This window comes from Tenrec ecaudatus, chromosome 2 (assembly GCF_050624435.1).
Source record: "Tenrec ecaudatus isolate mTenEca1 chromosome 2, mTenEca1.hap1, whole genome shotgun sequence".
Lineage (NCBI taxonomy): Eukaryota > Metazoa > Chordata > Mammalia > Afrosoricida > Tenrecidae > Tenrec > Tenrec ecaudatus.
In genome coordinates, this window is record NC_134531.1 from 154,128,927 (window position 1) to 154,154,731 (window position 25,805).

The 25,805-nt window shown below is 42.3% G+C and overlaps 1 pseudogene; it reads left to right on the plus strand.

Moving 5' to 3' along the window:
- The first annotated feature begins 5,383 nt into the window (after positions 1-5,383).
- LOC142440150 (charged multivesicular body protein 5 pseudogene) lies at positions 5,384-24,421 on the plus strand (annotated as a pseudogene).
- The last annotated feature ends 1,384 nt before the right edge of the window (positions 24,422-25,805 follow it).

Sequence of the window (25,805 nt, forward strand, 5' to 3'; positions counted from 1 at the left end):
ATTTATTTTTGACTAGTAATGGTTATGACGATTAATTTTGATCTTAAAAAAAGTGCCTTTAGCAGGGAAGGCAGTGGGCTACGCATTCATTGATAACCCATTTTAAAAAGTAGACCTATTGGGTTCATCAGAAAACGTTTTTATTCTTGGCACATTTTAGGGGTATGTGTGTTATGCTAAGTATATGAGGGGACTTGCTAAGAACAGAGTGATTGTAATATTTTCTTGATAATACAGCACATGGTTTTAGAAAGGTGTTTCTTCTTAAAAATAAAAGTGGACTAGGTGTATTTTTAAAAAGACTCCACTGTGATCAAGCAAAAGCATGCATGCTGTTAGTATAGAGATAGCCTATGTGTTTTGCTTTGAAATAGCAGAGAGAAGATTTTATAATTAGAGTTTAAGTTCTCATAATTTATTTTTGAAAATGTTCTACCAACAACTTTGAAGCACCTCTCTCCGTGTGATTTATTTAAATCCTAATAAATTACGCATTTCTGCACTTCGGACATTCATGTGAGAATTCTTTGGAGTTACTTCAATAGAATGGAGCTGTGTGAGGCCCCAACCTTATAAATGAAATTCCAGCTAGTTAAAAATTTTAAGGCAACTTTCAGCAAGACGGCTACGACTATGAGCTTGTGCAGCAAGTGTGAGGATGGCACAGGACCTGGCAGTGCTTCATCCTGTTGTGCGTGGGGTTCTGTGGCAGTTCTGCAGCAGACTTCCATATGGAGTTGGGAGTATGACGCTTAACGGGTTATGCACTGGGCTAACTGTTAGCCATAAAACCAGCAGTTCAAAGCCACCAGCCGCTCCACAGGAGAAAAATGAGACTCTACTTCCGTAAAGATTTCATCTCAAACACCAGGGCACTTCTATCAGTTGGAATTGATTCCGTAGTAGTGAATTTTTGGTTATCAATTTCTCAGAAATGACCGAATCTTAAAAAGAAAGGGGCCTAGTGCATTACACGTTGGACTAACCGCAAGGTCAGCAGTTCAAATCTACCAGTTCCACCGGAGGAAAATAAGGGTGCTTGCAATCTGAGGGGAGGATGGCAAGCAGAACTCTGAGGACCTAGGGAGCTGGTAACAGGTAAGCTTAACTGGGTCCCACAACTTGTGGCATTCCTCAGAGAAAACAAATTGGCTGAAATTTCATTGCTCATTTTATGTGTCTCACTGTCTTGTGCTTTTCAAACATTTTCTGTCCTTTGAACAACTATATGACTGCTTCGTCTCCCGAAGAGTCACGTTTACTTCTATAAAATGAGTATTATGATATTAGGACCGTTTAATGTTGACAGGGTTTTGACTATGTGGCATTTGATTGGGTGGGTCGTAACAAATGATGGGAATTCCAGGAGCACTTAATTGGAAATAGACCAAGATGTAAGATGGAGTGGTTTAAACAGAACAGGACTATACTGATTGCTTTAAAAACAGTAAATGTATGGGTAGAATTGTATCTTTTCACCATACCTATTCAATCTGTATCCATAATAAAAGAAGCTGGACCATGTAGAGAAGAACACAGCAAGAGGAGTTGAGAGGCTTTTTAGCAATCTTTGCTATGTTGATGACACTGCTTGCTGAAAAGGAGAACTGGAAGCACTTGCTGATAAAACCCAGACTGCAGTTTTCAGTGTGGACTGCAGCTTACTGTAAAGAAAACAAATCTTCACCACTGGACCAACAGACAACATCACGATAAACAGGGTATGGGGGAGACAAATTGCCAAGGATTGATTTTAGTTCGATCCACAAACAGTGTTCATGAAAGCGACAGTCAAGAAATAGCATTAGGCAATTCCTGCACAGGACCTCTTGTTTAATGAGCAAAGCTGTTAGTTTGAGGACTAAGGTGCACTTGACTCAAGGTATGGTATCTCAAGTCACCTTGCATGTATGGACAATGCTGGGCAATGAGTAAGGAAGACCAGAGAAGAGCTGATAACTTTGGAATTAAGGTACTGGCAAAGAATATTTAATGTTCCGTGTGTGGTCTGCCAGAAAAACAAATCTATCCAAAATGCTCCTCAGAAGCTAGGATGGTGAGGCTTCCTCTAACAAACATTAGACATGTTGCCAGACCCTGGAAATAGGTATCATACTTGGTAAAGTAGAAGGTCCAGGAAAAAGAAGCAGCCCTTTAAGGAGATGGGTTGACACAGTGCAACAATGAACTCAAATATAACCATTGTGAGGATGTCACAGGACTTGGCAGTGTTTCATTCTTGTACGTGGGGTCACTGTGAGTCAGAACTGAATCAGTGGCACCAAACAAGGTACAGCAATGTTCACAGAATTGCAGCAAACGAACATTAAATGAAACTTTCTGAAAATTAGACCTAGGTGGCATCAGATTGAATGAAGTGATCAACTACAATCCTATTTTTGGTTATTGAATTTTGTGGAATTCCCTAGACAGATGTGTTAGGAAAGAGAAGGAACACTTCTCACCAAAGAATACTTGCACCTCTATTTCCTAAATTATTATTACTAAATTAACCACGAGGTCTTGACTTTTCTAATCTTTAGCAATTGTAAGCTTAAGTGAGATGAAGTGAGTCAAATACAGTGTTTGACACTCTTAAAATTCATAGGAAACCAGTGGAGTGGCCCGAGGGGCCGGCCCCAATCCCAACTACTTGGACACCTGACCCTCCCCCCAGAAGAATTTATTTCAGAGGATGGCACTGAATCTGCAGCTCCTGGAGAGGGACATATCTGATCAGCACAGGGGAGCAGATGAAGGGGGAGGAGGAGAGAGTGGAGCACATCTTGACCCACCAGGCCTTGAGGATGATGTTCCCGCTCAGAGCAACCAGTCCACAGAGGTCCACATGACCTGCCCCAGTATGAGACACGATGTCCCTCACCCATAGCCCTACAGGGGACAACACGAGATAGTGTGGGAATTGCACCCAATCTCAACCTGCCACACCGAGGGACAACATGGGTGCAACAGAACAACAAGGGAATGGAGCAGCGAGGTCCCCAGAGAATGCCGAAGGTGGACTTTGGGGCCAGGGTGTGGTGCCCCAACAGACTGGACTGGAAAACACTCCTAAAGGCCCACAAACAGTCCTTGAACTAACTACAAGCTTTTCTTGTGTTTTGTTTTTTGGTCATTGGTTTGTTCTTGTCACTGTTGTATATTGTTTGGTTTTACTCTGTCTTGTTTTTGTGCATGTTATTATCTCCGCAGGTCTGTCTAAATAAGATAGACTGGATGAACAATCTGGAGGAGAAAACAGTGACAGTTCCTGGGGGACACAGGAGAGGGGGAGAGGGGAGGAAAGGTAAGGGGCTTAAACCCAGGGACAAGGGAAAAAGAAGTGATCTAAATCAGTGGTGAGGCTGGTGGTGTAGGAGGCCTAGTAGGGCATGAAAGAGGGTAATGTAACGAAGAGGAATTACTCAAACCCAAATGAAGACTCAACATAATATTGGGACAAGAGAAAAGTCAAAGGAAATAGAGGAAAGAGCTAGGAGGCAAAGGGCATTTATAGAGGTCTAAACAAAGGGATGTACATATGTAAATCTATATATGAGGATGGGGAAATAGATCTATGTGCATATATTTATAGGTTTAGTATTAAAGTAGCAGAAGGGCATTGGGCCTCCACTCAAGAACTCCCTCAATGCAAGAATACTTTGCTCTACTAAATTGGCATTCCATGATGCTCACCTTCCCAACACAACCGCTGAAGCCAAAGAGGGTGAATAAGCAAATGTGAAGAAAGCTGATGGTGCCCGGCTATCAAAATATAAAGTGTCTTGGGTCTTAAGGGCTTGAAGGTAAACCAGTGGCCATCTAGCTCAGAAGCAACAGCCCACATGGAGGAAGCACACCACCAGCCTGTGTGATCAGGAGGTGTTGAAGGGATTAGGTAGTGTTGAAGGGATCAGGCATCATGAGAACAAAAAAATCATTATGAATGAGGAGGTGTGAGTGCAGAGTGGAAACCCAAAGCCCATTTGTAGGCCACTGGACATCCCCCTATGGTAGGGTCTCGGGAAGGAGATGAGCCAGTCAGCAGGGTGTGATGTAGCAATGATGAAACATACAATTTTCCTCTAGTTCCTAAATGCTTCCTCCCGCCCACTATCATGATCCCAATTCTACCTTACAAATCTGGCTAGACCAGATGTACACTGGTACAGTTAGCAACTGGAAAAGGAATCCCGAGAGGAGGATCCCTTCAGGACCAGTGGTGTGAGTGGTGATACTGGGAGGGTGGTTTGGAAAGGGGGAACCAATTACATGGATCTCCATATAACCTCCCTGGGGGATGGAAAACAGAAAAGTGGGGGGAGGGAGACGTCGGACAATGTAAGATTTGACAAAATCATTTATAAATTATCATGGGTTCATGAGGGATGGGAGAGCGGGGAGGAAGGGGAAAAAAATGAGCTGATGCCAGGGGCTTAGGTGGAGAGGAAATTTTTTTTTTTTTGCAAATGTTTTAAGAATGATGAGGGCAATGAATGTACAAATGCGCTTGACACAATTGATGTATGTATGGATTGTGGTAAGAGTTGTATGAGCCCCTAATAAAAGGATTAAGAAAAAAGGAAAAAGCAAAAAATTATACATGAAAAGTATGGTCTGGTTCATTTTTATAATGCTAATTGATTTCAACTGCTGAATTAGTAGACTATTTTTGATCATTTTTAAAGGCCTGTACAATGTTATACAACAGAAGTTACCTTGACATTAAAAAAAAACCCTGTACTTCAGAATCACCCTTACTATTCTGTAAAACAGCAACATCGGTGAACAAAAATGCAGTGAATTAATTATACTTTAGTGCCAAACCAAGTGAATATAAATAGAAAAAAATTGATAAAAACAAATCTCCTTAGAGAATATATCTCTTTATGGAAATGTTGGAAAAGTTGACCCTTTGTGGACAGGGTATGTGAGTGAGGTGGAAGATAGTCTGAAAATATAATTTTAATGATTTATTGTGTTCTTAAAGTGGCTTAAAAATATGGTAGGTATTTACTACTATGGGAGTGTATTCTCATCACACAGCCTTAAAATAATGTAGTTGGTTTCCAAAAAGAAGACTCTGATAGTATGAATGCTACAAACACTACATGAAAAAATGAATTGTAGCTATTTCGCTTTAGTTGTTAACTATGACAAGGGAAATAAAATGGAAACAGAGGCTTCTGATCTACTTGTAAGATGACCAATTTAACTGGAAGCTCTCAATTGTAACCTTTCACCTAGATTTTAACTATTACCTAGGTACTCAATATGACCTTTTATCTAGATTTTAACTCTTGCCTAAAAATCAACTCTATTATCATAATGGAAATTAGCCTTTTGAGGTCAGCTGAAGAATGCTTCATGGAAACTGTTAACCATGTCCTCAAGAGAACTGACTGTAGACAAGGTAAATTTTAGTCCATTTCTGAAAATGTCTGTCTTAATTGTAACCAGCATGAAACCCCTTTATAACCCCATATTTTGTAATTATATCTTTTAACTCTTCAGTGTATCTAGAATTAATGTAACCAATACTATATAAAGCTATCTCTCTCTTTATTCCACCTTTGACTGACTTTCATTACTGTAAATCACTTAAAGTATTTTACTCTTATTTCTCCTTCAATATTACAACTACCTATGATTGCAGTCTCCCCACTGAGATCTGTGAGTGTAAGCCCCGTTGAATATTAATTTTTTTTTTGTAGTTAGTTCAAGGATCGTTTGTTGGCCTTTAGAAGTGTTTTCCAGTCCAGTCTGTTGGGGCACGACTCCCTGGCCCCAAAGTCCACCTTCAGCATTCCTTGGGGACTTTGCCACTCCATTCCCTTGCTGTTCCGCTGCACTCCCCCGGTGCTTTGCCTCGGTGTGGTGGGATCAGGTCGGGCGCAATTCCCACACTGTGTCTCCAGTGCTGTCCCCTGCAGGGCCATGGGTCAGTGTGGGACGTCATCTCTAATAGTGGAGCTGACCATGTGGTCCTCTCTGTGGACTGACTGCTCTAATTGGGGTCATCATCCTCAAGGCCTGGTGGGCCAGGATGTGCTCCACTCTTTCCTCCTCCCCCTTCATCTGCTCCTGTGTGCTCCGATCAGATATGTCCCTCTCCTGGAGCTGCAAATTCAATGTCGTCCTTTAAAATAAATTCTTCTGGGGCGAGGAGCAGGCATCCACTTAATATTTGGTACTGGGGCCAGCCTCCTAGAATGTTAATTTTTGTTGTTTATGTGTCTTTTCCTTTTTGTTTGTGAAATGTACTTATGAAGAAAAGCATTCTATGCGGTTGAACAGCCCATCTCATCAGATCAAATCAATGAAATATCCCATTGACCCCCAACCCCCGTAAGGAGGTCTTTGTTCTCTTTTCTTCTTTCCCTATCCTCCATCCAGAGTTTTCTGTCTTCCCTGTAGACCACCCCCAGCCCTGGTCTCATTGCAGTGTTTAACGTCTTTTCCTCTGCTCTGAAGACCATTTTTCTGTTTTCCCCTTGATAATAATGGTGTCAAAATATCTTTGAGAGACTGATTTTGCTCAGCATAGTTTTCTTTAATTATGCCTTTTAAAATTATTTCCATGTCTTACGGTATTTGACGGCCATGTCATTGTTTTGGGCGCTTTTTAATCATTTTATTTGGGACTCTTAGAGCTCTTAGCACAATCCATCCATCCATCCATCCATCCATCCATTGTGTCAAGCACATTTGCACATAGGTTGCCATAATCATGTTCAAAACATTTTCTTTCTACTTGAGCCCTTGATATCAGCTCCTTTTCCCCCTCCCCTACTTTCCCTCCCTCATGAACCCTTGATAATTTATAAATTTGTAATCCCCCCTCCATGTCTTACACTGACCACTGTCTCCCTTTACCCACTTTTCAGTTGTCCGTCCCCCTAGGAAGGGGTTATATGTAGATTATTGTGATTGATTCCCCCTTTCTCCACCCACCTTCCCTTTACTCTCCTGGTATCTCTATTCTCCTTTATTGGCCCTAAGGGGTTTACCTGTCCCGGATTCCCTGTGTTGGAAGCTCTTACCTGTAGCAGTGTTCATGTTCTAGTCTAGTCGGATTTGTAAGGTAGAATTGAGGTCATGATAGTGGGGGTGTGAAGGGAGGAAGCATTAAAGAACTAGAGGAAAGTTGTAGTTTTCATTGGTGCTATTCTGCACCCTGACTGACTTGTCTGTTCCTTATAAACCTTCTGTAAGGGGATATCCAATTGCCTACAAATGGACTTTGGGTCTCTACTCTGTGCCCACCCACCCCCATTCACATTGATAATGAATTTTTGTTCTGGGTGGACTTTGTTACTTCCCTGCTTGATGGCCGCTTGTTTAACTTCAAGCCTTTAAGACACCAGATGCTATATCTTTCGACAGTCAGGAACCATCAGCTTTCTTCACCACATTTACTTATGCACCTATTTTGTCTTCAGCAATTGTATGGGGAAGGTGAGCATCACAGAATGCCAGATTATTGAACAAAGTGTTCTTGCATTGAGGGGGTACTTCAGTTGAGGCCTAATGCTGTATCATTATTTTTAAAGGTACTTAATATTCCACTGTGTGACCATACCACAGTTCATCCATTCCTCTATAGTAGGAGTTTTCGATTGCCCCATCTTTTTTGTTGCAATAATACATACGTGCATATGTCTGTGTTTTGGTCTTTATTTCTTTGGAATATATACTAAATAGATTGCATGATCATGAGGTAATTGTATTAGTTTAAGGAAGTGCCATTCTGATTTCCATAGTGGTTGTACAATTCTATAATCCCAACAGAAAGTGTGAGCATTCCAATCTCTCCACACAATGTTAATTTTGTTATATATATTATTTTACTTCAATAGAATAATAGTTTCAATGTCCTACAATATTTGGTGTAGTTGGCAGGATTTTTCAGTCATCTTTGTGAAGAACCCAAAAAGCTCAAAACATAACAAAACAAAAACACCACCTCTAGGAGCCACAGCAGATTCTATTGTGGAACCCCTACCTCATATATGGTCAGGAATTAAGGTGCTAATTCAGTTAAGTATCTGGAAAGGTGGAGTGCGCTTACCAAGGAAAATCGTACTCATCAATGGTTATCTCATAGCAGTTTGAGCTCTCCAAATGAACTTTTCTGCACAGCAAATTAAAAAGATAAACTAAATTATTTTATTATCCCAGATTAACTGGAATTACTGTGTGTGGGTAGGGGAAGGAAAGGGGGTAAATGGATCTTTTGAAACTTCCAACATTTGAGATAATAAAATTGCTTCACTACAAGATGTTCTATCAAGGCAAGCAAAACTGATCAATAAATTGCAAAATAAAAGTCTTGTGTCTGTTTCCTTGGCAGTTGAAACTCCTGCTACTACTCCTGACTTAGTCTCACCTGACCTTTCCTTTACATCCCCCTTTGCCTCCCCACTCTGCTAATTCCTTATCAGAACTTCTATATCACTCTACAGAGGAAGAGGAAGAGGAAGAAAAAGACACACTTCTGTTTTGATCTGGCACTAGAGTTGCGATGCCCTTAAAGTGGAATGCCTCCAAACTGCAGGAGGAGAGCGTCAGGTTACCCTTGCCCCCAATCTGAAGCAGAACTTTGTCTCATTACTAAAGAATTCCTCAACCCATGTGAAGATTCCCAGAAACTGAGCCAAGAATTTCAAAATTGGGCAGAAACTTATGAGGCTGGCCTAGCTGCTATATCTAACTTGTTCCACAAGTTGCAGAACCTGTAGATGCTCAAAAGTGAACAGAAGAAGCTACATGGAAAGAACCTAAGAAGTCATCGTGTAGCCAACCACATCTCGCAAGTCTAGAATGGGTAATTCTAACTGAACTAATACATTTAATCAAATGTTTTCCCTCATAAAATTGGTTGGGCTTAAGTTTAGGGTTGCAAGCAAAAAGAGGATAGAAATGTTTATAATTACAGAGGCTATTTAAACTTTACTGGAGAACTTGGGGTTAAACCTAACAGATGATAAAGCCAAACAATGGAGAATCATGGCTTAGCCAAGTTGACACACAACTTCAACCATTTATAAGCCTATGGACGCTAATGACCTGTGATACATAGTTTGAATCAATATTTGTGGGCAATTTGATCGCCAGTTGTTTAAATTCTTCGCTATGGAAAACCACTGCCATTAAGTTAATTCTGACTTATAGTGAAATTATGTGAGGTCCATAGACTACCCACCTTCCCAAGCACCTGTGATCCCTGGAAGACCTGTTTTCACATGAATCAGTAATTCCTGAGGTTGTGTTAAGGAACTACTCCTAGAGGAACTATCTGGAATTGCCTCAGAAGTCATCAGATTATGGCTCCAAAAGATTTTTAAAAATGTATGTGACAGAGCACTGTGGACCATATTAGGATTGAGTTATTGGGAGAGGCCACCTCCTATTCACAAGTCAGCGATGTCTAAATACTCCGTTCATTGATTAAATAGCTTCAAAAATACAACCATCTAGGCAGAGATGAAATAATGGAATTTACAAACAATTATCACTGGAGACATTTTTAAGGGGAGACTAAATAGACAATCCTCTACTTGTTCTCAATTCAGCCCAGGCAAACCTATTGCCCACTGTCTTAGGCTGGATTATCTAGAGAAGCAAAATCTGAAATTTATATATGTGTGACCAGTGAAATTTATATATGTGTGTATGCATAGATTTATTAATTATTTTAATAGTTTTATTGACATATACTTCACATATCATACAATTTAATCATTCAATCCTATTAAGATTTGTTCAATCATCACCACAACCAATTTTTTTACACTGGATGTCTACATTGCCCCAACCTCTTCCATGCCTCTAGACACTTATCAACCCAGTTACCATCTCTATAGATCTACCTACCCTGGATTTTAATACAGAAAACAATACAAAACACAAACAGGAAACAAACAATAATGACAAGACAACAAATTTTTAAAAAGCAGAAAATACTAAAATCTGAAGCAACTTTAGAATGGCTGAAAGGCAGATCATATAACAAAGGATTACATTGTAACCTAACTCCATCTGCCAGTCTCCAAGCTCCAAACCTGTTCGTTTGGGGTGACCCTACTGGCATGTGAAATATCAGTGACTTTGCTTCCAGTATCACAGCAACACACAAGCCACTGCACTATGACAAAGTGAGAGACAACTGGAGTTTCCAGACTAAGAGCAGACAAATAGAGGGAGGAGCCACTAAAAATTTTATGCATAGCTTCAAAACATTGTCAGATACTGTGTTAGGCCGGGTAGACTAATGAAACAAGCCCAGGGAGAGTCATATACAAAGGAAAGGACTTTATTTTTAATTTTTATTTATTTTTACTTTTTATTATTTTTTAAGAAATACTTTTACTGGGGGCTCTTACATCTCATCACAATCCATACATTCCTCCAATGTGTCATGCACATTTGCACATATGCCGCCACCATCATTTTCAAAGCATTCTCTTCCCACTTGAGCCCCTGATATCAGCTCCTCATTTCTTCCCTCTCCCTCCCCTGCCTGCCCTCCCTCCTGAACCCTTGATAAGTTATAGATTATTTTTTCCATATCTTACATCATCCTCTGTCACCCCTCACCCACTTTTCTGTTATTCGTCCCCCTGGGAGGGGCTTCTAACCTGATCCTTGTGATCGATTTCCCCTTTTTCCCCCATCCTACTCTAATCCTCCTGGTATCTCTACTCTTCTTGTTGACCCTGAGGGGTTTATCTATCCTCGATTCCCTGTGTTTCAGACTCTTTTCTGTAGCAGTGTGCATGCTCTGGTCTAATCCCATTTGGAAGGTAGATTCAGGTCATGATAGTGCGGGGAAGGAAGCACCAAAGAGCTAGAGGAAAGTTGTGTGTTTCATCGGTACTATACTGCACCCGGACTGGCTCATCTCTTTCCTATGACCCCTCAGTGGGGGGATGTCCAATTGTCTACAGATGGGCATTGGGTCTCCACACCATGCCCTTCTGCCCCCCTCCCCAGCCCCATTCACCTTGGGTATGGTTTTATTCTGGGTCTTAGATGCCTGATACCTGATCTCATCCACATCTCATGATCACACAGGCTGGTGTGCTTCTTCCATGTGGGCTTCGTTGCTTCTGAGCTAGATGGCTGCTTGTTTATCTTCAAGCCTTTAGGACCCCAGATGCTATATCTTTTGATAGCGGACACCTTCCGCTTTCTTCACCACATTTGCTTATTGCATCCATTTTGTCTTCAACAACCATGTCAGGAAGGTGAGTATCACGGAATAGCAGGTTATTAGAATAATGTGTTCTTGCATTGAGAGAGTACTTGAGTAGAGGCCCAATGTCTGTCTGCTACTTTAATCCTTACCATATAAATATATGTACATAGCTCTATTTCCCTTTGTTATATATGAATATATTTACATATGTACATGCCTGTATTTAGACCTCTATAAATACCCATTTGCCTCCTAGTTCTTTCCTCTATTTCCTTTTACTTTCTTCTTGTCCCACTATCATATTCCACCTTTGTTTGGGCTTCAGTAATTCCTTTAGGTTACATTACCCTTGATCAAGCCCTACCCGGCATCCTATGCCCTCCTCACCATCGATTTTAGGTAACTTGTTCCCTTGTCCCTGGATTTGGTCACACCCACTTCCTCTCCTCCACCTCCCCCTCTCCCATGTCTATTATGGGCTCTTACAGTTCTTATATCATTCCATACATCAATTGTATCAAGCATATTTGTACATATGTTGCCCTCATCATTTCCAAGACATTTTCTGCTTTAGCCCTTGATATAAGCTTTCCACCCCTCCCCCACCCTCCGAATCTCTTGCATCCTTGATCAATTATATATTGTTATTGTTTTTTTCATATCTTATACTGTATTTTGTCTCCCTTCACCCGTGTTTCCATTATTTGTCCCCTTCTAGGGGTGAGGGGACTATTTATCCAATCTTGTGATGGTTTCCCTTTTCTCACCCTTCCCCGCTCCCTGACCACCCCCCACCTTCATGATAACAGTTCTCCCATTACTATTCCTGAGGGGTTTATCTGTCCTGAATTCCCTGTGTCTAGAGCTCTTATCTGGACCAATGTGTGTTCTCCCGGTCTCGCCAGATTTGTAAGTTACAACTGAGTCATGGTGGTTGGTGGCAGGAAGTATTCGGGAGCTAGAGGACTGCTGTATGATTTGTTGGTGCTGTACTACACCTGGGTTGAATCATCCCTTATACCACTTCTGCTGGGGGATATCCATTTATCTACAGGTGGGCCTTGGGTGTCCACTCCAACCCCTTTATTTTGCATCGATATAGTTTCAGATCTTTTGATACCTGTTGCCTGATCTGATCAATACCTCATGATCACACAGGCTGGTGTCATCATGTGGGCTTACTTGCTTCCCTGCTAGATGGCTCCTTGTTTGGCTTCAAGCCTTTAAGACCCCAGCAGACACTATATCTTGTGATAGCTGGGCATCATCCACTCTCTTCATCACACTTGCTTGTGCACGCACCTTGTCTTCAGAGATTGTATAGGGAAGGTGAGCATCAAAGAGTGCCAGGTTATCAGGTTAACGGAATATTCTTGTGTTAAGGGAGGCCTTGAGTAGAGGCCCAAAGTCCATCTGCTATCTTAATACTTATATAAATATATGTACATTGACCTCTATCCCTTTAATTACAAGTTAATATATTTACATGTTTACATGCCTATAACTATACCTCTATAAATAGCATTTGCCTCATATTTCTTTCCTCTGTTTCCTTTCACCTTCCTCCTATCCCACTATGATTCTCACCCTCCATTCATAATTGACTTCTCTGAGACATACGTGCTGCCCTCTCTGTATTTTGGCTTGAATTTCCACCAAGATTTGCTTATCACTCTTGTAGGAATATCTGTTGATTTGGGGTGACCTTCGCACAGTGTTGTATGGCAGGCAACTGAATTGTCTTCTCCCTCTCTCCCCATCTTGAAAAACTGATCCAAACTGAGGTGTGGTCTCATCCGTCAAAGTGGTTTTTAAATGTAAATATGAAGCAGGTGACAATATGACTCTCTACATCATTGCGTAAGAGACCAGATGAGAAGGTATATGACCTGAAGCAGAAGCCTGTCTTCCTCTGGGTGTTTACCCTGACAGTAGTGGACTCATACAATATTTGTCCTTTTGTGACCGAGGAACTTCACTCAGCATGATGATTTACAGGTCCATCCATGTCATGAGGTGTTTCATGGCTGTTTTTAGGGATGCATTGTAGTCCATTGGGTGTATGTAACAGAGTTTCTTTATTCTTCTGATGGCCGTTTGGGCTGTTTCCTGCTTCTTGCTGTTGTGAACTGTGCTGCAGTAAACATGGAAGAGCATATATCTGTTTGTGTTCTGTCTCTTATTTTGGGGGGGGGGGTTAAGTGGCCAGCACAAGTACGACTGGGTTGTATGGTACTTTTATTCCCAGGTGTTTTGGTAGTGCTGTGCTGCTTTTCACAATGGTTGTATATATTTACAAACCCACCAGCCGTGTGTAAGAATCCCATTCTCGTCACACCCTCCCCAGCATTTTGTTCTTTTTTTATTTTGGGGGATTTAATACCTATAACATATCATTCCATATTTGAATCACGTCAAGTTGAATTGTAACTTGCTACCACAGTTTCCAACCATTATTTTTCTACATGGACTCCTCGACATCAGTCTTCCTGTATGCTCACTCTACTTTTATCTTTAACAATTTTCTTGTGTTTACAATGTAGATCTCAATTTTTCTGGATGTGTTTTTTAAAAAATATATAGACATATGTGCAACCATAGTAATATTTGAATTTAGTCTAATAATTCTAGATTTACTTATTATTGATGGATGTTTATGGTATTATTTTTCTTCTCATTGTGTTTTAATCATATCCTTAGTATTGTTTCATTTTTCTTTTGCTTTGGAAGGGAGGGGAATGCTTTGTTAAATTGGCTCAATCTATGTCACGTGCTAGTAACCTAACTGAATACTGGTTTTGCTTTTTCTTTCCCTATGCGATAGTATGGAATTATTATCTACTAGTACCACCAATTATTCTAGTGTTTACTGAAATTGAGCTATAAGAGTTAATTTGTGGCAACTACTTAAATGTAATGTTTATCCTTTAGTTTCATGTTTCAACTGAACCGAAGTCCAAAGTATCCTATTTGCAGTGAAGCTAAGTAAATGAATGCCAAAAGAAACTATAGAAACAATGATTGTATTGGGTAAATTCCCTTTTGTTGGACATTATCCTAAATAAACTTGATTGTATTCTAGTTATGTGACAATTTCTTTAAGAGATGGGATAGAATGATTCAACTCAATGCAATTAAATTTTGAAATATCATCAGTCTATAATAATGTCAACATAGAAATTAGACTGGTAAAAGTAAATTTACCTATTGTTCTTATATTTTGCCCCCCCTTTTCCTCTATAAAATCATTCCTCAGACCAAAGCCTTCTACAGCAAAGAAGGAAGTTAGGACAACATGATTCCCTCAATAATAGCTAGAGGCACTGCTTAATCCACAGGGAGTCTCTTCCACTGTGTTCTGTCTTAGTCTTCTTTGTTGTTGTTAAATGCTAAACTGAATGTGACTACCCACAAGCCAGGGGCTAATTTGCACTTTAATTTTAAAATCAAAACAGAGGATAGCAGGTGCAAAAAAAAAAAAACGAGAATTGCTTTATCTAGATAAGATCTGGAACATTTGGTGAAAGGACTTTTCCCACTGGTAATGAATATTACTTGTGGATCCCTACCTAACATTACATTGTAATCCCAAAATATAACCTGAGGAGGAAAAAAGAGCATATCTTATACAAAGGGTTTTCAAAATGTTCATGGAAAATGGAATTAAAAGAATAATGATTTTTTCCTATGAAACATTTGACCACACTCGCTGCCATTGAGTTGATGACGACTCACAGTGAACCTACGAGCTGGTGATTTCAAACTGCTCACCTTGTGCTTAGGAAGTGTAGTGGTTATGCATTGGGCTGATGACTGCTGGGGTCAGCAGTTCAAAACCACCCACATACTCCAAGGGAGGAAGATGGGGCTTTGTACCAGTGTAGAGAGTGGCAGCCTTGGAAGCGCATAGGAGCAGTTTGACTCCTGAGTCCACTTGAAGGCAGTGCGCTGGTTTGTTTGGGTTTTGCAGCCCAGGAGCCCGGGTGCTGCAATGGCTGCGAGTCGAGCTTGACTCTCCCAGGCACTCCTTGGGAGGCGAAGCCCTTCCATGGCACTGCCATCCAATCAGTGCCGACTCATAGTGACACCTGCGGGTTTCTGGGGCTATAACTGCTTATGGGAATAGGAAGCCCAGTGGGTTTTTTTCCTGAAGAGCTTGTCCTGGTTTGGAATTTCCCACCACGTGGATCACCGCCCAACCAGTAAACACGCTACCACAGGGCTCCTCGTTGGGTGCTGTACCCCCTGGGGACCCTGCGGGGCATCTCCCCTCTGTCCTCATCAACACAATGACAACCACCTTCCAGCTACTGCAGGACTTTTTCAGATGCTAGACCTAAGTGTTGTGTGCTCATTCAAGCCTTTGTACTGTAACAGGAATTTCCATCCCGAGATCAGAAATTGCTCAGGAGCTCGAAGTTGCTGTGAGGTAAAGGTAATGTTCTATTGTGCTCTGTGCATTGGTAGTTATGGCGAAGAGCATCTTGCAGGCTTAATGAAGAAATTATAAACTAAAACATTGTGTCAGGGACAAATACGCGTCTCTGCTCATTTGTTTCAGGAGTATAATAAAGTACATGATAAGCATTTAGGAAACATCTTTGCCATTTCCCACCATGCATGTTAGTTTTGCATAACATTTGTTGCTCAAACGTACCATGAGTCAGTGCATGATTTGCTGATGTTATCATCCTTAGACGTTTACTTGCAGGTGTTTAAATGCAATCTTTTCAATCTCTAAATACAAATAAAGATTTCATTTGTAAAGATACCTCTAGTAAAACAAAGAAATGACTCGTTGACGGCAAGTCCATGCTGACTCGTGGAGACCCTCTAGGACAGGGCAGAACTGCCCCGTGGGTTTTCCGGGACCGTGACTGTTCGCAGAGTAGAAACCAGCTTGATGAGCCATCACTCCACGATCACGGGTCCCACAAGGCAATAATCATCCCTTTTCACTGCCCTCGAGTCCATTCTGACTGATGGCGACACTACAGGAGAGAGAGTAGAACTGCCCCCTGGGACTTTGTGACACTGTAATTGTTTAAGGGAGGAGAAAGCCTACTCTTTCTCTCACAGAGTAGCCGGTTGTTTTGAACTGCTGACCTTGATGTTAGCAGCCCAACACATACCCACGATGCTGCCAGGGTTCTCTAATAATTATCATGCATGTAAAATAAAAGAATAATTCCACTAAAGCCAGAACAGAGTCACAGTAGAATCACGGGGACAAAACTCCATCATGGGTCAGGGACTGTCTCTGTCTCTTTCCAAGCAATATAGGCTGGCAATATTCGAGAACAAGAGCTCTTCCACATTAGCCATTGTGATTTTCTTCTTTTCTTCTACTAACTAGTTTAATTATCAACACACAATGCAGATATTTCAGGGAAAGGTAACGTTCGGGATGTCTGTGTTTGCATTTGAGTGGTGGTGCAGGAGAGGACAATGGGAAGCTCCATGGATGGACCGCTGGGAGCACAGACAGGTCTGTCTTGGAAGAAGGAAGGCCAGAGTGCTCCTTAGAGGCCAGGTTGGCAAGCCTTCATTTGGACGTGTCATCAGGAGAGACCAGCCCCTGGAGAAGAGCACCGTGTTTGGGAACGTGGAGGGGAGGTGAACAAGAGGAAGGCCCTGGATGAGAGGGAGTGAATGGACTCCGGCTTCAGAGCAATTGTGAGGAGGGCACAGGGCTGTGCAGGGGTCCTTCTGTTGTGCACAGGGCTGCTGAGGCATCTGACAACAGCAGTGTTGGGATAAAATACCTGATGAGAAGTTTGTAAAAGAAATAAATTGCTAATTAAAAAAAAAGAAGTTTGGCGGCCATCAAGCTCAGAAGCAAGAAAGCCCACATGGAAGAAGCACACCGGCCAGTGCGATCACGAGGTGCCAAGGGACCAGGTATAAGGCATCATGCAAAAAAAAAACAACAACGATATGTGTGTATATATGTGTATATGTATATGTATATGTATATATATACCATATTAAATGAAGGGGGAAGTGCAGAGTGGAGACCCAAGGCCCAAGTGTCGGCCAATGGAGATCCCCTCATAGAGGGGTTTAGGAGAGGAGATGGGTTAATTAGGGTGCGAGGTAGTACCGATGAAGAACACAGCTTTCCCCCAGATCCTGGATGCTTCCTCCCCCCAACTACCATGATCCGAATTCTACCTTGCAGGCCTGGATAGGACAGAGGCTGTACACTGGTACATATGAGGGCTGGAGGTACAGGGAATCCAGGGTGGATGATACCTTCAGGACCAAGGGTGTGAGGGACGATGCTGGGAGAGTGGAGGGTGAGTGGGTTGGAAAGGGGGAACTGAGTACAAGGATCCACATGTGACCTCTTCCCTGGGAGAGGGACAGCAGAGAAGGGGGGAAGGGAGACTCCGGATAGGGCAAGATATGACAAAATAACGAGGTATAAATGACCAAGGGCACATGAGGGAGGGGGGAAAGGGGAGGGAGGGGAAAAAAAAAAGGACCTGATGCAAGGGGCTTAAGTGGAGAGCAAATGCCTTGAGAATGATTGGGGCAGGGAATGTATGGATATGCTTTATACAATTGATGTATGTATATGTATGGATGGTGATAAGAGTTGTATGAGTCCCTAATAAAATGTAAAAAAAAAAAAGAGGAGAAAAAAATGATTAAGGCAAAGACTGTACAGTTGTGCTTTATACAATTGATGTATGTATATGTATGAACTGTGATAAGAATTGTATGAGCCCCTAATAAATTGTTAAAATTTAAAAAAAAGAAGTTTGGGCAGATCAGTTGAGTAAGAAAGAGATCTGGATATAGTAATTTTTAATATATTCACAGGTGAATTAGGGACTTTTTTCTGCATTTTTGGCACAAAACACACAAGTATAATAAGTTTTGGTAATAAGGAAAATAACTTTTTCCTTCACATCCATTTCTTTTTTATTTTTATGGTTTATAAAGTGTCTGTGAGGTTGACAAGCCTTCATGGTACATACTTTGGACATGTGAGTCTACTTGAGATTCAATGCCGCCTGCTCTGTATATATCACATAAGAAGTAAGCCTGTACTGAAGGTTAAACATGCGTGGAGAGGAAACACACACTGGCTGCCACTGAGTCATTTCTGACTTTCAGTGACACCATAGGGCAGAGTGTATTGCTCCATCGAGTTTGCCAGACTGTAAATCTTTTTAAGAACAGACAGCCTTGTCTGTCTGTCTGTCTCACATATATAGATAGAAACACCTTCTAAGTTTAAGGCTGCCGTCGCGAGGACTGGCTCTTTGAATTTGGCTGGTGTGTCTACATGAAACTATGCCAGATACCTGGCCGACGGCATGTGGTTTAATAAAATATGGACGTGCACAGAAAGCAGTGTCCTCAGTTGGGCTTGGTTTAGTCGGTGCAATGAGCGACCCATGTCTGTGACCTAGCAGCTGTGTGCTCTCCACACGTGGACAAAAGAGCTAATGCACTGCTTCCAGAAAGTTTAGTTTCAGGTTGTAGATGGTTCCCTCTTGGTGATATTTTTATTTTAATTTCTTTTTTATGTTGTTTTATTAGGGGCTCATACAACTCTTATCACAATCCATGTGTAAAGCACATTTGTACATTCATTGCCCTCATCATTCACAAAACATTTGCTCTCTACCTAAGCCACTGACATCAGCTCCTCAGTTTTTCCCCTCCCTCCCCGCTCCCCCCTCCCTCATGAACCCTTGATAATTTATCAATTATTATTTTGCATATCTTGCCCTGTCTGATGTCTCCCTTCACCCACTTTTCTGTTGTCCACCCGCCAGAGAGGAGGTTATATGTAGATCCTTGTATCGATTGCCCCTTTCCAACCCACCCTCCCTCCATCCCCCTAGTATGGCCACTCACACCACTGGTCCTGAAGGGATCATCCGCCCTGGATTCCCTGTATTTCCACTTCCTATCTGTACCAGTGTACATGCTCTGGTCTAGTCATATTTGTAAGGTAGAATTGGGATCGTAATAGTGGGGAGGAGGAAGCATTTAGGAACTAGAAGTAAGTTGTATGCTTCATCGTTGCTACATCACACCCTGACTGGCTTGTCTCCTCCCTGAGACCCTTCTATAAGGGGATGTCCAGTGGCCTACAAATGGGCTTTGTGTCTCCACTCCACACTCCCCTCTCATTCACATTGACATGATTTTTTTTTGTTCTGATGATGCCTGATACCTGATCCTGTTGACACCTTGTGATCACACAGGCTGGTGTGCTTCTTCCATGTGGGCTTTGTTTGCCTTCAAGTCTTTAAGACCCCAGACATTTTATCTTTTGATAGCCGGGCACCATCAGCTTTTTTTGTGTGCCACATTTGCCACTAGCCCAGGAATCATTGATGCTAAAGGAGTCAGTGTATGGGAGTGGGTGGAAAGCAGGAAAGGATAGACACTGAAGGAATCTATTATTTTTAATAGTTTTATCGGGGGCTTGTACAACTCATCACAATCCATACATCCATCCACTGTGTCAAGCACATTTGTACATTTGTTGCCATCATCATTCTCAAGACATTTGCTTTCTACTTGAGCCCTTGGTATCAGCCCCTAATTTTCCCCCTACCTCCCCCACTCACCCTCCCCCACAAACCCTTGATAATTTATAAATTATTATTTTGTCATGTCTTACCCTGTCCGATGTCTCCCTTCACCCACTTTTCTGTTGTTGCAGGAATCTATTGTTTGTATATACTCAATAAATACACATAGGAATGTTTCATGTTTTAAAGTTTTCTGATGTATTAAAGAAATAGCAAGATGGGAGTATGACAGTATTTTAAATGATTACCTTAAAAACGCTAATGATGTTCACATTCGAAGGACCGGCGGAGGAGGAGGACTTGCTTGGCTAAAGCATTTGGCTCTTCTGGTATGCGACCAAGTGCCCTCCCCACAGGCGCGTGCCCTTGGCTCTGCAGACGTGAGCTCACTTCGTTGTCTTTGTTGAGCGTGTAGGTTAAGTCAGGCAGTGCCTAGGCCTTTGAGAGGATGATTTCATGTCACCCTCTCAGTTATAGGATGTGTGGGGATGTCATCATTAGCCGGAGTTTGCAGACAACATAACCAAGGCACAGAAATTTGGTAGCAAGACCAAGGTCCCACGGCCAAGAGGAGACAAACCCAGCTTTGCAGGCAGAATTGTCTGACGCCAGCATTGGCATTCACACCATGGTCTTCAGTCTGGCCCTGACACAGCTGGTCTGTTTTCTCCCCAGGGTTCCACTCTCCTCCACTCAAATGAAAGGATGAAAGTGTGGGGAGCGGGACCTCCACCTAAGTCCTTTACTGTTGTCGCGGTGAATAACACGCTTTAAGATAGTCTTCCACAAAGACTCTGGAGCTTCTGTGTGGCTGTTGATAGGTACCACTGAGTCAGCTCCTACTCCCAGTGCTCCCGTGAACAACAGAAGGAAACCCTGCACAGTCCCGTGCCCTCCTCACCATTGTTCCTATGCCTGAGTCCAGTGCGTTTCTTTCATCGGGGGCCTTCCTCTTTTCACCACCCCTCCACTTTACCAAACATGATGTCCTTCTCCAGGGACTGGTCTCTCCTGACAACATGTCCAAAGTCTGTAACATGAAGCCTTGCCAACCTTGCCTCGAGGAGCACTGTGGTCTTACTTCTGATGTGGACGGGGCTGTTCAGTGTTCTTCCCCAGCACACAATTCAAATGCACGGATTCTTCTTCAGCCTTCCTATGCCATGTCCAACGTGCACATGCATGGGAGGCCAGTGGAAACACCATGGCTTGAGTTGGGCGCACCTTGCTCCTCCAAGTAGCATCCCTGCTTTCAATGCTCTAAAGAGATTTTGTGCTACAGATTTACCCAAAGCAATGCGTTGTTTGTTCTCTCGACTGCTGCTTCCATGAGCACTGATTGTGGATCCAAGCAAGATAAAATCCGTGACAACTTCAGCCTTTTCTCCGTTTATCATGATGTTACCTATTGGTCCAGTTGTGAGGATTTTGGTCTTCTTTATATTGAGTTGTAATCCACGCTGAGGCAATTGCTCCACGGCCTCCTCACTTGCAGCAAGCAAGGGCGTGTCATCTGCATGCCACAGTTTGTTAATACGCCTCGCTCCAATCCTGATGCCACATTCTTCTTCCTGTAAGCCAGCTTCTCTGATGATTTGCTCAGCAGACAGATTGTATGGTAAAAGTATACAACCAGATGCACATCTTGCCTCATTTTAAACCATGTGCTATGCCCTTGTTCTGCTCCCACAACGGTTTCTTGGTCCATGTGCAAGTTCAGCATGAGCACAATGAAATGTTCTGGAGTTGCCCTTGTTCTCAAGGTCATCCACAGTTTATCAGGGTCTGCATAGTGGAATCGCTCTGTGTAGTGAACGAAACACAAGTAAACATCTTTATGGTGTTCTCTGCTTTGAGCTAAGATCCATCTGACATCAGCCATTTTCTTCCTTGTTCCACATCCCGTTCTGAATCTGGCCTGAACTTCTGGCAGCTCCCTGTCAATGTCCTGCTGCAACTGTTGTTGCATGAGCTTCATCAACATTCCCTTGCATGTGCTATCAATGCTATTATTTGATAGCTTGAGCATTCTGTTGGTTCATTTTTCATTGGAATGGGCACAAATAAGGATCTCTTCCAGTCAGTTGACCAAATAGACGTCTTCCAAATTTCCTGGCATAGAATGGTGAGTGCTTCTAGTGCTTCTTCAGCTTGCTGATATATTTCAATGTGTATACCAGCAGTTCCTGGAGCCTTGTTTTTGCCTAATGCATTTACTGCAGTTTGAAATTTTTCCTTCAGCACCATTGGCTCTTGTTCATATGCTACCTCTTGAGATGGTGGGATGTTGGCCGGTTCTTTTTGTTACGGTGACTGTGCATCCTTTCCATCTTCCCTTGATGCTCTTTGCATCAGTCAATATTTGCTCATAGAATTTTTCAAGAATGTAATTCAAGGCTTAGTTTTTCCTTGATTTCTTTCAGTTTCAGATGTGCTGAATGTGCTCTCCCCTTTTGGTTTTCTTTCTTTCTTTTTTTTAAGCATTTTATTGGGGCTCATGCAACTCTTTTAAAAAAACATTTTATTAGGGGCTCATACAGCTCTTATCACAATCCATACATACATCAATTGTATAAAGCACATCTGTACATTCTTTGCCCTAATCATTTTCAAAGCATTTGCTCTCCACTTAAGCCCTTTGCATCAGGTCCTCTTATTTTTTCCCCTCCCTCCTCGCTCCCCCCTCCCTCACGAGCCCTTGATAATTTATAAATTATTATTTTGTCATATCTTGCCCTGTCCGATGTCTCCCTTCACTGCCTTTTCTGTTGTCCGTCCCCCAGGGAGGAGGTCGCAGGTAGATCCTTGTAATCGGTTCCCTCCTTCCAACTCCCTCTCCCTCCACCCTCCCAGTATCGCCCTTCACACCCCTGGTCCTGAAGGTATCATCCGCCCTGGATTCCCTGTGCCTCCAGCTCCTATCTGCACCAGTGTACATCCTCTGCTCTATCCAGACTTGCAAGGTAGAATTTGGATCATGATAGTTGGGGGGAGGAAGCATTTAGGTACTGGAGGAAAGCTGTATTCTTCATCGGTGCTACATCGCACCATAACTGACTCATCTCCTCCCCTAGCCCCCTCTGCAAGGGGATCTCCAGTGGCCGACAAATGGGCTTTGGGTCTCCACTCTGCACTTCCCCCTTCATTCACTCTGGTAAGATTTTTTTGTTGTTGCTCTGATGATGCCTTATACCTGATCCCTTCGACACCTCGTGATTGCACACGCTGGTGTGCTTCTTCCATGTGGGCTTTGTTGCTTTTGAGCTAGATGGCCGCTTGTTTACCTTCAAGCCTTTAAGACCCCAGATGCTATGTCTTTTGATAGCCGGGAACCATCAGCTTTCTTCACCACTTTTGCTTATTCACCCGCTTTGTCTTCAGCGGTTGTGTCGAGAGGGTGAGCATCATAGAATGCCAATTTAATAGAACAAAGTATTCTTGCATTGAGGGAGTACTTGAGTGGAGGCCCAATGTCCTTCCGTGGGACTCATACAACTCTTATCACAATCCATACATGCATCAGTTGTGTAAAGCACATTTGTACACTCATTGCCCTCATCATTCTCAAAACATTTGCTCTCCACTTAAGCCCCTGGCATTAGCTCCTCATTTTTCCCATTCCTTCCCCACTTCCCCTCCCTCATGAACCTTTGATAATTTATAAATTATTATTTTGTTGTCCAATATCTCTCTTCACACACTTCTCTGTTGTCCATCCCTCAGGGAGGAGGTTATATGTAGATCCCTGTAATCAGTTCCCCCTTTCAACCCCACTCTCCAGCTATGGTATCGCCACTCTCAGCACTGGTCCTGAAGGGATCATCTGCCCTGGACTCCCTGTGTTTCCCGTTCCTATCTGTACCAGTGTACATCCTCTGGTCCAGCCAGATTTGTAAGGTAGAATTTGGGATTCGTTGCGGTCGCTCAAGAGGAACCGATTCTTCGGAAAAACCAATCTGAAGGCTCCTCCTCTCAGCCTGACCGACTGCATTGGCACGGTGGATAGCCACGCAGAATCTATTGACAAAAAGATTTCTCGACTGGATGCTGAACTAGTGAAATACAAGGATCAGATCAGGAAGATGCGGGAGGGTCCTGCAAAGAATATGGTCAAGTAGAAAGCCTTGTGGGTCTTAAAGCAAAAGCGAATGTATGAGCAGCAGCGGGACAACCTTGCCCAACAGTCGTTTAACATGGAGCAAGCCAATTACACCATCCAGTCACTGAAGGACAGCATGACCATGGTTGATGCTATGAAACTAGGAGTAAAAGAAATGAAGAAAGCATACAAGCAAGTAAAAATCGATCAGATTGAGGAGCTGCAAAACCAGCTAGAGGATATGATGGAAGATGCAAATGAAATCCAAGAAGCACTGAGTCGTAGTTATGGCACCCCAGAGTTAGATGAAGATGACCTGGAAGCAGAATTGGACGCACTGGGTGATGAGCTTCTGGCTGATGAAGACAGCTCATACTTGGACGAAGCAGCCTCTGCACCTGCCATTCCTTGAAGGCGTGCCCACTGACACAAAGAATAAGGATGGAGTGTTGGTGGATGAATTTGGATTGCCACAGATCCCTGCTTCATAGACATCCACCATTCAAATACATCATGTAAAATAAGCATGTTTTCTGGGGACTGCGAAATAGCTTTCCAAATTTACCATAACAGATTTCAGTTTCTTTCTTTGAGGGAAAGTTCATTACATTGCTTTTTCCCTGTAAGACACGCCTTGCGGGGGGTACTTTCTTTGTACTAAATTTGTATTCCTTTTCTCTTATGAAAGATTAACTTTAAAAAAATCAGTGTCTGTGTCAAGACTTGTTTTCACTCGTTAATAATTTGAAATAAAATGAAGGAAATGGGAATCTACATTTTCTGAGCATGTTAACTGCACAGCCTCAGAATGTTGCTGAGACAAGTGACGAGCGTCAGAGCTGTGCATGTCGGCATTCAAAACCATTTTCTCTCTTAGCCTTGGAGGTGGGTGAGCAGGGTAGCCTTTTTTGATGAGTATTGTTGTGTCTTGTGTCATTACTGTGTCCGGTGTTGGAATGGAATTCTTACCGCTGTTTCATGAGTGGGTACTTTGATTCTATGGTTCCTTCAGTATTACAGCCTGACTTGTAATCAATAATGAGTATTTCTCAATATTTAATGTGTATAGGACATTTATTTATACGTAATAAATATTTTTCAAGAGAAAAAAAAAGGAATTAGAGGAAAGTTGTATGTTTCATGGTTGCTACACGGCACCCTGACTGGCTCGTCTCCTCCCGGCGACCCTTCCATAAAGGGATGTCCAGTTGCCTACACATGGGCTTTGGCTCACCACTCTGCACTCCCCCTCATTCACAATGATAGGATTTTTGTTCTTCGACACCCCATGATCACACAGGCTGGTGTGCTTCTTCCAGGTGGGCTTTGTTGCTCCCTGCTAGATCAGTGCCATTGATTGCACTCTGTGTTGTACAACCATTCTTGATACTCCTCTTCAAATTGTTCTTCATCATTCAAATGAACTCAATGATCACTAAGCAAATTCAAAACTCTTCCTCCTTCACCCATGATAACCATAGGTCAAGTTTGATTTCTTTTTCTTTTATAGTAGTGTTCTTGATGTAGTATTCATATATTATATACTTCCGTAGTTAAGTTGCATTTAAACAGAGTTGTATCTACATCATCACACTCAGTTCTAACGCTTTCTCCCCCCTCTCTCATTCACTGAATGCTCTCTAATGCCCGTTCCCTCCCTCCCGCCACCCCCTTCCCTATAAACCATTGCATCAGTTATCGTCTCTATGCTCCCGTTCTTTCTATGCTTCTTAACCTGGGAGATCTAAGAGTAACAATAAAAAATCAAAACACAAAAGGTGGATAAAAGGGAGATGATGTCAAGGAGTTTAGGAAGGAAAAGGATGTTTTGAAACAAGTTGTGATAGCAATTGTACAATACTGCTTGATGTGATTGAAATATGGAATGATATGATCTCTGTATTAACTCCCAATAAAATGGTTTTGAAAAAGTAAAGAGATAAAA